This window comes from Micrasema longulum, unplaced genomic scaffold, assembly GCF_059751315.1.
Source record: "Micrasema longulum isolate JH-2025_06_02 unplaced genomic scaffold, ASM5975131v1 h1tg000042l, whole genome shotgun sequence".
NCBI classification, from domain to species: Eukaryota; Metazoa; Arthropoda; class Insecta; order Trichoptera; family Brachycentridae; genus Micrasema; species Micrasema longulum.
Genome location: NW_028277249.1, coordinates 184,506 through 195,730, shown reverse-complemented (window position 1 = coordinate 195,730; position 11,225 = coordinate 184,506).

Here is an 11,225-nt window from a genome sequence, read left to right as displayed (position 1 = left end):
TTCAAACTAATATCGATATTTATGTACGGAAGTGCGTATATTTGTACAAAAATTTAAATTATCTTCGTCGATAACCGGTAGGTAAATATATTTATAATAAAAAAATGTAAACATATTATATTTTTCGTTCAGAAAACATAATTTTACTTTTAGAAAACATAATTCTATTTTTCATAACTTTTTCGTATTATTTCTTTTCTACCTACCGACAAGCCTCTAAAATAAAAGCGTATAGGTTTATTATTTTAAATAAAATTTATTTTTTGTGCGTCTTTTAACCACAAAGACGAAGATAGTGTGTAAATTCTTAGATTGTAAAAAAACCACTTTTTTTTAACCTAGCCATTTCATTGATATGATATAAATATTTCGTGTTTATGAAATTCGATGAAAACTTCGAAAGGACTTTTCCTTTTCACACGTAAAGTTCTGACCTAAATACGCTTATCTCACCCTTGCATTCTTTTCAAACCCTTATTTTATTGTATTTATCCATATTTCTTGTATCCCTATATTGTGTACATGGACTTGACATCCTTTTCAGGCACCCCGCTTATATATTTCTAGATCATTCCACCGCTAAACGACCACATGTGATATTTATGTGTTTATGGTAATTTTTTAGTAAAGCGACCACCATTTGTTATCTCGCTAGGATGTCAATAATTTACTTATAACTTCAATCACCTACGATCTCATTGCAACAGTTTTTATTTTTGTTTTGTAGGGAAATGTATCAAAATTAATAAGTTTTAAGATAACTTTGTTACAGTTTCGGTAGTTGACCAATAAATTAAGAAAATTTAGATGGCATATTTAAGAACTATAAAACTTTTCAAAATAAATTTTAATTCTTTTGGTAGATAATTTTTTCATAATTATTTTTTCTTCTCTTCTAAATCTAACAGTTTTTGTGAAAAATAAGAAAACGATCAGCGACACATTTGACGAAAAAGGAGGTTACGCGGCTTAATTAATGGAGAAATTGTGCCAATTATCAAAACAAAGGTGTTTTTGCATGTACTAGTTTCCTTGACCTCATATAAAAAAAGGTTTAATACGCCATAAAGTATGTTTAACTTCAGTGCTCTATGCACGATAAAGTACGAAAAAAATAATAATATTAAAAATAGATTCTGTAACATACGGGAAAGATTTTTGAACCGAAGACTTCAATTTATTTTTTATCAAGTAATTAAAATAAACTTGCTTCAAGTTGGTCAAACAAGATAAAAAGTGATAATTCTACTTTAATAGATAAACGAATACTGACTTAAAATATTTTTGATAATATTCACGAACAAAACATTATTTATCTTAATTGAAAGTATCATATTTCACGTTAAAATTACATATCAAACATATTTTCTTACAACGTAAACAAAGCTCGGAGGAATATAAATATTTTTTGCATCAATATTCACTCACCACCAAACCACTCAAGGGAACGAAAAACCTTCAAAATGCTTTCGTCTAAGAGCTTTCATGAAAGTTTTCATCATAAGATTATTCTTTAAATGTAATTAAATACAACGTTCTTTTTATAAAAAAAACACACAAAAACCCTTACCAAATTTCGACATTTTATTAAGCAATAATTATTACCAATAAAATACAAATAAGCTTTATATTAAAAAAACTTCTTTTGCTTTTTTTTTTTTTCTTTTTGATCCCTCCACTGCCAGAAAAAAGCGTCATCCAAACGTTTTCACTCCTTTCTACCACCCCCTTTTATCATCCGTGTTCTACCGGCTATGTCGTCAGCCCATCTTTTTTTGTGGCCTTCCAACACCTCATTTGTTGGCCCATGGTCTTTTATTTATTGTTTTGGGTGTCCACCTGCCATTATTATGTCCCGCCAAGTATCCTGGCATGTAATTTTGCTTTAAGATCCACGACTCCGATTCGTCGCATAATTTATTTATTTCTTATTTTTTCTCTTAGACTACCACCAAGCATCTATTATTCCATGGTTTGTTGCATACATTTTAGTTTCTGGCTACTTTTCTGTATTACAGACATGGTTTCTGGTCCACAGATACTGGTAGTAAAAACGATTCACTGTATTTCTTTATTTTTAAGCATACTGGTTCTTATTTATTTTTTAAAACGTCCCAATTTCCATGTTCAATTATTTAACAACGTATTTATTTTGTACAAAACTACTAAAGATTTTTTTTTGAATACCCTGAAAAATCCTAAAGTTAACTCGCAAGTTCTAAACTGATTATATATTAAATCAACCATTTACGTGTCATAAGCGTATTAATGCACTCTTCGTTTCTGTGCTCGGAGCCGGCTATACAAAATTGGCGCGTACAGACGCGCGCCTTTGTACGCGCTTCATGCTTAAAGTGTTCTGAGCACGGTAGGAGGCGAGCTCTTTAACATCCTCAGATTTAACTAGTAGTCCTCCAAGGATGAGGCTCCTTTTATGATGTAATTATCACATTCACATGTAATGTGTTTAGGCGTTTTCTCAGCTGCACTGCAGAACCTTTATCTAGAAGCTTCGGAAAGGTTCGTTCTAGCAAAGTGCTGGTTCAATCTGCAGAGCCCTGTAAGGGCTCTAGTGGTGACCCTCATTTGATTTCAGCTGACCTTTAATTAGGTCAAAAACAAAACTTTGCGAGTACCCTTGTATCAGTTTCTTCGCATGGTGCTGACCGTGTACTTTTTGCCAGAGCATTACACTCTGATTCCTGGCCCATGACCTAAGCTCATTACGAGGGGCATATTTAGGCGACCCACAGTAGGGTTCAGGGTCAATTGGGGCTGTCTCAGCTCCCAGCCTTGCCAGTTTATCAGCTGCCTCGTTACCGTCGATGATTGAGTGTCCAGGTATCCAAATTAATGTCACACTTTACACTCACCGACAAAACTATGCATCTGTAGATACTCCAATGTTAATTTAATCGAATCACTTTATTTCGTATGTTATTTTAAAATAGGTACTCAATTTTAAAACAGAAAAACTCAAATATTGAGTGTTTTATGTCAAGTTGAATACCCAATTAATAAGTTTTATCTTCATTTTGTATGGGTCAATTTAATAGAAATGAAAATGTTGAATGTGAGTACTCTTCATAAATTGAATGCTTGACAAATAGGGATATCTTGAAATGTGTCCAAATGTAGCATTTTTTCATCACCCTAAAAGCTTTTTCTAGCTAGACTAACACCATTTACAACACACTTCTTAATAATTACGTTGGCTTTAACGCTCCATCATATTTTAGAAAATAATGAATAATAATAAAAAGGTTTGTTAAAATTAGCGCATCTCTCAAAATGAGCTTTTAAAAATTTAAGGACATTTTCAAATCTAAATCTTTAAATTTAATCTACTTCCAAGAGTACTATAATTTTCAATGTACTCAGTTTTATTTACTCATACAAAGACTTCCATGAAAATAGAGACTTATTGTTTTATTTATTTAAAACATTAAATACCAAAAAAAAACATGCACTTTTGGCAGGCTGATTGGTAATAGACTGGTAAAAAGAAAAATTTACATTTTTTTTTACTGTATATAAATTTATTTATTTACGTAACTATACATTTGAAAAAAATAATATGTAAAGCATGTTTTGCCAAAGTTTTTGAATCGTTAATCTATAAAGTTGTTCTGGAATATGTTAAGCCATTAATTTGTCCCAAACAACACGGTTTTCTTCCTAAAAGATCTATTAATTCTAACCTTCTGGAATATTGTGACTATATTTGTTCATCATTTAATAAAAAATGTCAGGTGGATGCTGTGTATACAGATTTCCAGAAGGCCTTTGATAAAGTTAACCACCATATATTGATACAAAAGTTGGAAGCAATCGGTATACATGGCGATCTTCTAAATTGGATGATATCTTATTTGAAAAACAGAACCCAAATTGTATGCATAAATAAATTTGAATCATCACCTTTAACTGTAACATCTGGTGTGCCGCAGGGCTCTAATCTTGGACCATTATTATTTTTAATTTTTATAAACGATCTTGGCTCCCTCTTAGAGTATAATTATCTTTTCTATGCTGATGACTTGAAAATATTTCGTAAAATTGAATCAACAGATGATCACGCAATGCTTCAAAAAGATCTTGATTCCTTAAGTGAATGGTGTAAACTGAATGATATGCACCTTAATGTTAAAAAATGCTATCAAATAACGTTTACAAGAAAAAGAACTCAAAACTGTTTTACTTATAGCATTAATAATATTGACGTCAACTCAGTAAGCACAATCCGAGATCTTGGAATCACATTTGACTCACGTTTAACTTTTTCCAATCATTTCAATATTGTTAAAGAGAAATCTTTACAAATGCTGGGCTTCATACACAGAATATCCAAGCCATTTAGAAATGCAGCATCAATAATTTGTTTGTATAATTCTCTTGTACGTAGTAAGTTGGAATTTGGAAGTATTGTTTGGTCACCTCATTATGTGATTTATAAAAATATAATTGAAACTGTACAGAAAAAATTTCTTCGTTCTTTGTCGTTTAAGTGTAACATGGGCAGAATACTTCAATGTTATGAAGAGCGCTTGGAGTATTTTAAAATTGAAAAGTTAGAAACTAGGAGACAAATTATAGATATGATGTACTTGTATAATATAATTCACAATAATGTTGATTCAGTGTTTTGTGTTCAAAGTGTGTCATTGTACGTTCCCCGTAGGCGCCTTAGATCACCTAATACATTTTACCTTCCAATTTTTACAAACAATAAGGCACATTTTAACCCTCTTGCAAGTATGTTAAGACTCTATAACAAAATGGAAAAAAAAGTTAACATTGACATTTATCATGATAGAGCAAATAGTTATAAAAAAAACATTACTATGTATCTTAGATCAAATGCCTAATCCTTAGTTTTGTGTATGTAAATTAATTTTAGTCTTTTTTTTATTATATTTTATATGTTTTTAATTTCTCTTTTCTTTTCTTTAAAAAAAAAAAAAAAATCTTTCTTTATTTTTACATTTCACTAAACTTAATCTTTACCATTACTTAAATTGAATTTACACTCTTATTTTATATAATTTATGAAAGATGTTGAAGTTCTGTAATTGAGAATATATGTAAAGAACGTTAGTTATGCTCACTTGAAAAATGTATGTATTGTATGTATTCTTGTTGAACTTCCAAATAAATTAAAAAAAAAAAAAAAAAAAAAAAAAGCTATTTTTTAATGGACAGATAAAGCTTGCCCATATCAAGTTATGTTTTACACATTACATTATGATGAATTTGGATATGATTAGGTAATGAGTTTGGAAGGGGACAAGTATAAGATCCAGCAAGTGAAAAATAAAAAAAAAAAGTAATTTTCCTGTCCAAACTAGTCCATGAAGAAGTTTAAAAATTGGAAGAAAAAAAATTAGGCGTTGCCTAGTATGTGAAGTAGTTCAGTTAGACGAATCTCTTCACAAAAAAAGTTTTACCTCTTTAACTTCACTTAAATCAACAAATGGAAGAATAAAAGAAATATGGATGTTCAAACACAGGCAAAATAGTGAATGTTACACAGTGTGTTAAGTGGCCACTTAAACCAGCCAATGACGGGTCATAAGCCCTGAAAATGCCAAGAATTCCATATTTCTTTCTTTAAGGTATTCTCCATCCGCGTTGTAATTTGTTAAGAATAATATTCGCATGCAATTATTTTATATATTTTTTTACTATGATGCTGAATAGGTGATCGGTTAAAAATATGTCCAAACCAAATAAAAACTTTACAAATTTCTGTAACGGTAACATTTTTATTTTAATATTCATTCATAGATTAATTATTTCGGTAAACATTAATTTATTCTGATTAAAAAAAAACAATGTTATTCATATAACTTCATACGTGTTTGTCATTTTTATTTTTTTATTTATTTCAATGTATAATACCGCACTTCTGCCAGTTACAATAAACGTATATTGGGTGATTACAAAAACACGCTTCAAAAAAGTATTAAAATTATTAAGGGTAACGTTTACACGAATTTTCAGAGCCAGACCACGAAACTTCAGAGGAACATTCCTTATGGTAAGTTAAAAAAAAATCCCAAGGTTTTTTCCAAAAAGTCATTGAAATATTTTATTTTTTTATTATCTCAAAATGGAGTAAATCTTTAACTTCTCGGATGAGCCTCCCTTTCGTAAACTTCTACTCCTCCCTGACAAAAAAAAAATGCGATAAAAACGTATTTGACCAACGAAGCGATACGCACCAGACGCGGACAAAGGAAGCGGCTGGGCAGGAAAGGTGTAAGGGTTTATGGAGGGACTGCTTGTCCTAAAATTTAAGGATTCACTACATTTTAAAATTACAATGTTTTAATATTTTTTTTGGAAAAATAATATTTGGATTTTTTTTAAAGCTTACCATAGGGAATGTTGCTGAAAAACCATGTATAGTCGATAATAACAATAATAACCAAAGACGAATAAGTCACTAATACAAAAATTTGTTTCTGTAATGTGTATAGTGAATTACCATTTGCCTTTTTCAAGTAATAGAGTATGTAGTTAAGTCAAGGTAGTTGAGAGACGAAGTATAAGTTGAGGCGAGCTGTGCTCATGTGACTATTCTCGATCCAACATAAGGTCAACTTGCGTCTGCGCATGTCTCCCCCTCCTACTTACTTAACACATTTAATCCCGATTAATCAATTGCATGAAATTAATTTATTAGTTTTATTTCGATTATTATTTTAACGATGGTTTTATAGATGGTTCTAGTATTAGAATACAAATATTTCACTTTATGTGGCATCAGATGTATTAAATTGGTTAAGGAATTGATCCATAGTTAAAAACATCATCATTGCCTTTTAAAAAAAACTAATATTCCTCAAATGACCCACTTGAAACATCGAAAGCCAATGAATCATCATTACTGTCCTCGAGTTCATGAACAATATAATTGACATTTCAAATTTTTTGCTCAATACCAATAATATGTCTAACATAATTATTTCAATGGTCTGCTGTAACTATTTTAATACCTCCTTGCATAAGTGTTCTCACATCACTTATATTAAAAATGGTATTGTAAACTGTCAACTTTTATTATTGTTGTTTTTTCAAATTAGTTTAATTCGCAATGAAAGACACAGTTTTATTTGCTTCGCTTGCAGTGACATCTACCAAATACTTGTCATATGTTCCCCAGTACGAGCTGACAACCCGTTACAACTCCGCTTCGATCATTGTTGTGTCACAACATTAATTTCTCATTTATTTTCGAGCCATTTAACAATGTCACGTTTTTTCAGTTATTTATTAATTCATCTTTTATTTTTATATAAATACCTCATAAGTGCATTTTACAATAAAAAATATAACATTTTAATGAGTTCAGTTATACAAAAATAAAATACAACATTTAAACAAAGATATATAAAAAGAAAAATAAAAATGATAAACAAAATTGTACTCGTTTATGTATGCCAGCATAAGAGTGGAGGATATCTACGGAAAGTGTTATATGCTCCAGGTGCATAAGGAGAGCCTCCCATCGGACCGTATTACGGGAAGGTTAAGAACAAGATGCCTCGCTCTACAAAGAATTAAAACAACCACGGCCAAACATTATTATACTTTATAAGACGGAAGCCTCTCAATGATTTACAACAAAATCTACCTCAATAAATAAATAACGGAAAATTTAAGAATAAATTAAAGAAAAGCTTCTTGACATAATTAACATTACCTATATTTTGAAAATAAAGATGTGTGTTTAATATGTGCCTGTGTTTATAAACTTATAAATTTTGTGTTTTTATTCAATATTTTTTAGTGTTATATTTTCTCAATTTTTAAAATTGTTTTTTTTTTTTTTATTATTTTGTTTTGCATTTTTTGTTTCTTTTTTATGTTATTTTGTTAACTTGCCAAACACAAGAATCAGACTTTTTTTTGAAAGTTCAACCTTAATAATGTTTATTTATGCTGATAAAGGTTTTTATTTTTAAAATATAAATACAAAAAAAAGCTAAATAAAGTATATTTTAAAGCTGGCCTTGACGATGCAGTCATTTTCATCCATTGATGGCAAGATATTTTTGAAACACTCCAAAGATGTTTCTCCGTTCATTTCGTCGTGAAAGTTTGCAGATTTTTTTTTGAAAAAAAAATTCTTGTCGTAATATACCAAAAAAAATATTTTTAATCGTATTTTGTGAATTTTGCCCACAGTGCGTCGTAATGATAGCTGGTCCGCGTGTGGCTCACGGCTCACCTTTGAGCGTGCAAAACGATTATTATATTATATAAATCAAATAAAGGATGTAAGGTATAAGAAAACTCATTTACTTTTGCTGAAACGAGAAATCTGTTCACTGGTACTCAAATAATAAGCGCTTATAGGCACAACGAAATACACAAAAAAAAACGGAACTATTGTTATAAGATTATTTTGAAATAAAACAGAGCCGTATTAATTTATTTGGTGTACAAAAACTTAAAAATATAAACAGAAACATTAAAAAAAATACAATTCTTATGTTTCATCAATTATATGTCAACACTAATAAAATGTAAACAATTAAAATAAATTCATCCTTAAAATTAATTAATGAATCCAAAATACATCTAAGATACATGTAAATATTAATAAATACGCATTGAATGATAGATGTTTAGTGTTTTTTTTTTTTTTTATATAAATTGTATTTATATTGTGATATCTTTTACTGTTTGTCAACTGATAATAAATAAATAAATAAAATTAATTTATATGAAATTTACAGTAAAAATTATCAAAATGAAATTACTTTTAAAAAAATATTCATTACAATAAAATAAATAAGAACAATAAATAAAATATTAATAAAATAAACATCGTAATAAAACAAACAATGTAAGTCATCAAAATTAATTGATTGTAAAATGAATATAATAATATAAAAACGCATCGTGTACATATTTCTTTGACCAAAACAATCCAGTGTTAAAAACGTCAATCTTTACATTTTCAATGCTGAAAAAATATTTTTTTACGTATGTGTATTATGACGTTCGTATACAAGTTTATGCAACTAATTACAAACTAAAATGTTATTACTACAGACATATTCAACTGTGGGTAGGTGCTTTAGTAATTGAACATAATACAGTTATTGGATATTCTAAATCTATTGGTTTTTAAAAAAAATGTGTAAGACGATAATTTTTAGAAAAATACAGGCAAAAAAAGTGTCTATGGTGGAGATAAATTCTTACATTAACTTATTTTTGACCATTTTATTAAGAGTATCCAATTACTATGGTACCCTTTCTATGAATTTGCAGTCGTCAAAACGACCGGAATAAATGTTTTTTTTTTAGTTTTGCCTTCAAATAATCAAACAAAACTATACTTTTTCGCCATTTTTGCCAGAAGACTAATTAACCTTTAACATACTGCATGGAAAAACTCCTTCGAGCCACTGTGTAGTGACTTGAGGCTACCTTAGGGTAACTTTAGGTACCCTGAGGTTAAATTAGGCTGGAGATTTCAAATAAACAAGCTGTAGACATCAATGACTGCAAATATAACGTTTTAGGCAAAAATCATATTCAAACCTTTTTAAACGGCTTTATTTATTATCGAATCATTGATGGGGGAAATGTCATATCTTTCGGAATAGAATAAACCAAAAACTCTTCATTTTCTTTAACTGTATTTTCGTCCACAAACAACTTAAAAATTTTAACTGCATTTTATTTTTTGCTCTTTTTAAAAGCCGCTGGTTCCTTTTTATAGGATGACCTTGACTCCTATCTGGTTATCCTATTTGTTAACGCTTTTTTTTCTTGTTTAATTTTTATCGGTGTTCTTGTCAAAATTTTGGCAGTTCGTTTTTGTAGGTTATCTTTTGTAACTGGGATAATAGTTATTTTTATCAAAGAAATAGCAATATTTTGATCCAGCAGAAAAACTTTTGAATCTTGTTTAAAAGTGAAGTATTTAAATGACGGTCTTTTAATCGCTGATTTATTACATAATACTTGTTCGACGCCAGTTTGGAGGTCCCCCAGAGAATATCTTTTTTCAGTCTCCCAAATGTATTTACATGGAATCTGAAAAAATAGATATTTCTAATTTACTTATTTATACTGTAATTATCAGTATGGGCAAGAAAACATATACAATTATTTAAAAAACTATTTAGAACAAAGAAAGCTCAAAAGAATAAAATATTAAAAAAATAAATAGTTGCTTACTTCTGCAAGGGAGAAGCGAGAGGGGCACAATTGCACAGTTGGCGGTGTATCAGACTCCCTCCTCCTCGTTTCTCTCCTTCGTAAGTTAAATTTCATTCGTTCTAAAAAAAATATTTTAATGTGCCAATATGTTTTCTTGTGCATACTGATCATTGTGGTTTCGGATGTGACGGGATTTATAAAACACCTGTATATTTACGGTGAAAATTGGCACTGCCCTGAGACCATTGAATATTCCAGAATTTTTTTTTTTTCAATCAACACTCTAAACTTTGATTTTGATTAAAACTATTTTAATATGTAGGTAAGTGATAGTTCTTTCTATAAAATTAAAGAATACTGTAATACATTAGTATCAGAAATACCACCATCTTAGAAAGTGATAAATATGACATTACTTTTAAAGAAAATATAAAACGGCTCTTACCTTGAACGGCGTGCGCGACTCGCCCTTAAGAAATGCAGCTCAGTACTAAAGAGAAAAACGGCTTTCATATAGCGCGTTTTGTGTGGGAGTGGTGGTATCGGAACCTTCTAGAACACCATCGTTCGGAGTTACTCGCTCTTCGCCATTACTCCACAATCCCGTACATAACGTTACACATTTATTTACTCAAAGAACATCTACCCTGATGATGACACTGTCATGTCATCTGAAACGTCGGTAAAGAGCACGAACGACATCATCATCATTCCCTTTCCGCACCTAATGGTGCATAGGACAGTGCATTGATACACTACTCGTAGCAAATTTTTGCCATTTTAGTTACATGAAGGTAAGGTAATCAGTCTTACACTTCAGGTACCAGTCTAGGGACTATGAAATATTCTAGTGTAAAAACACCCTTATAAATAATATTGTATATCAACCATGTCGGGAATTGAACCCGAAACCTTTTGGTAAGCAAATGTGCTAACCATTACACCACGAGGCCGATGAAAAACAAACAACGAACGCACGAACGACACATGACATAAACACCTAGAAAAGAAATCATTCTTCGTCAAACATTTCAATAAAT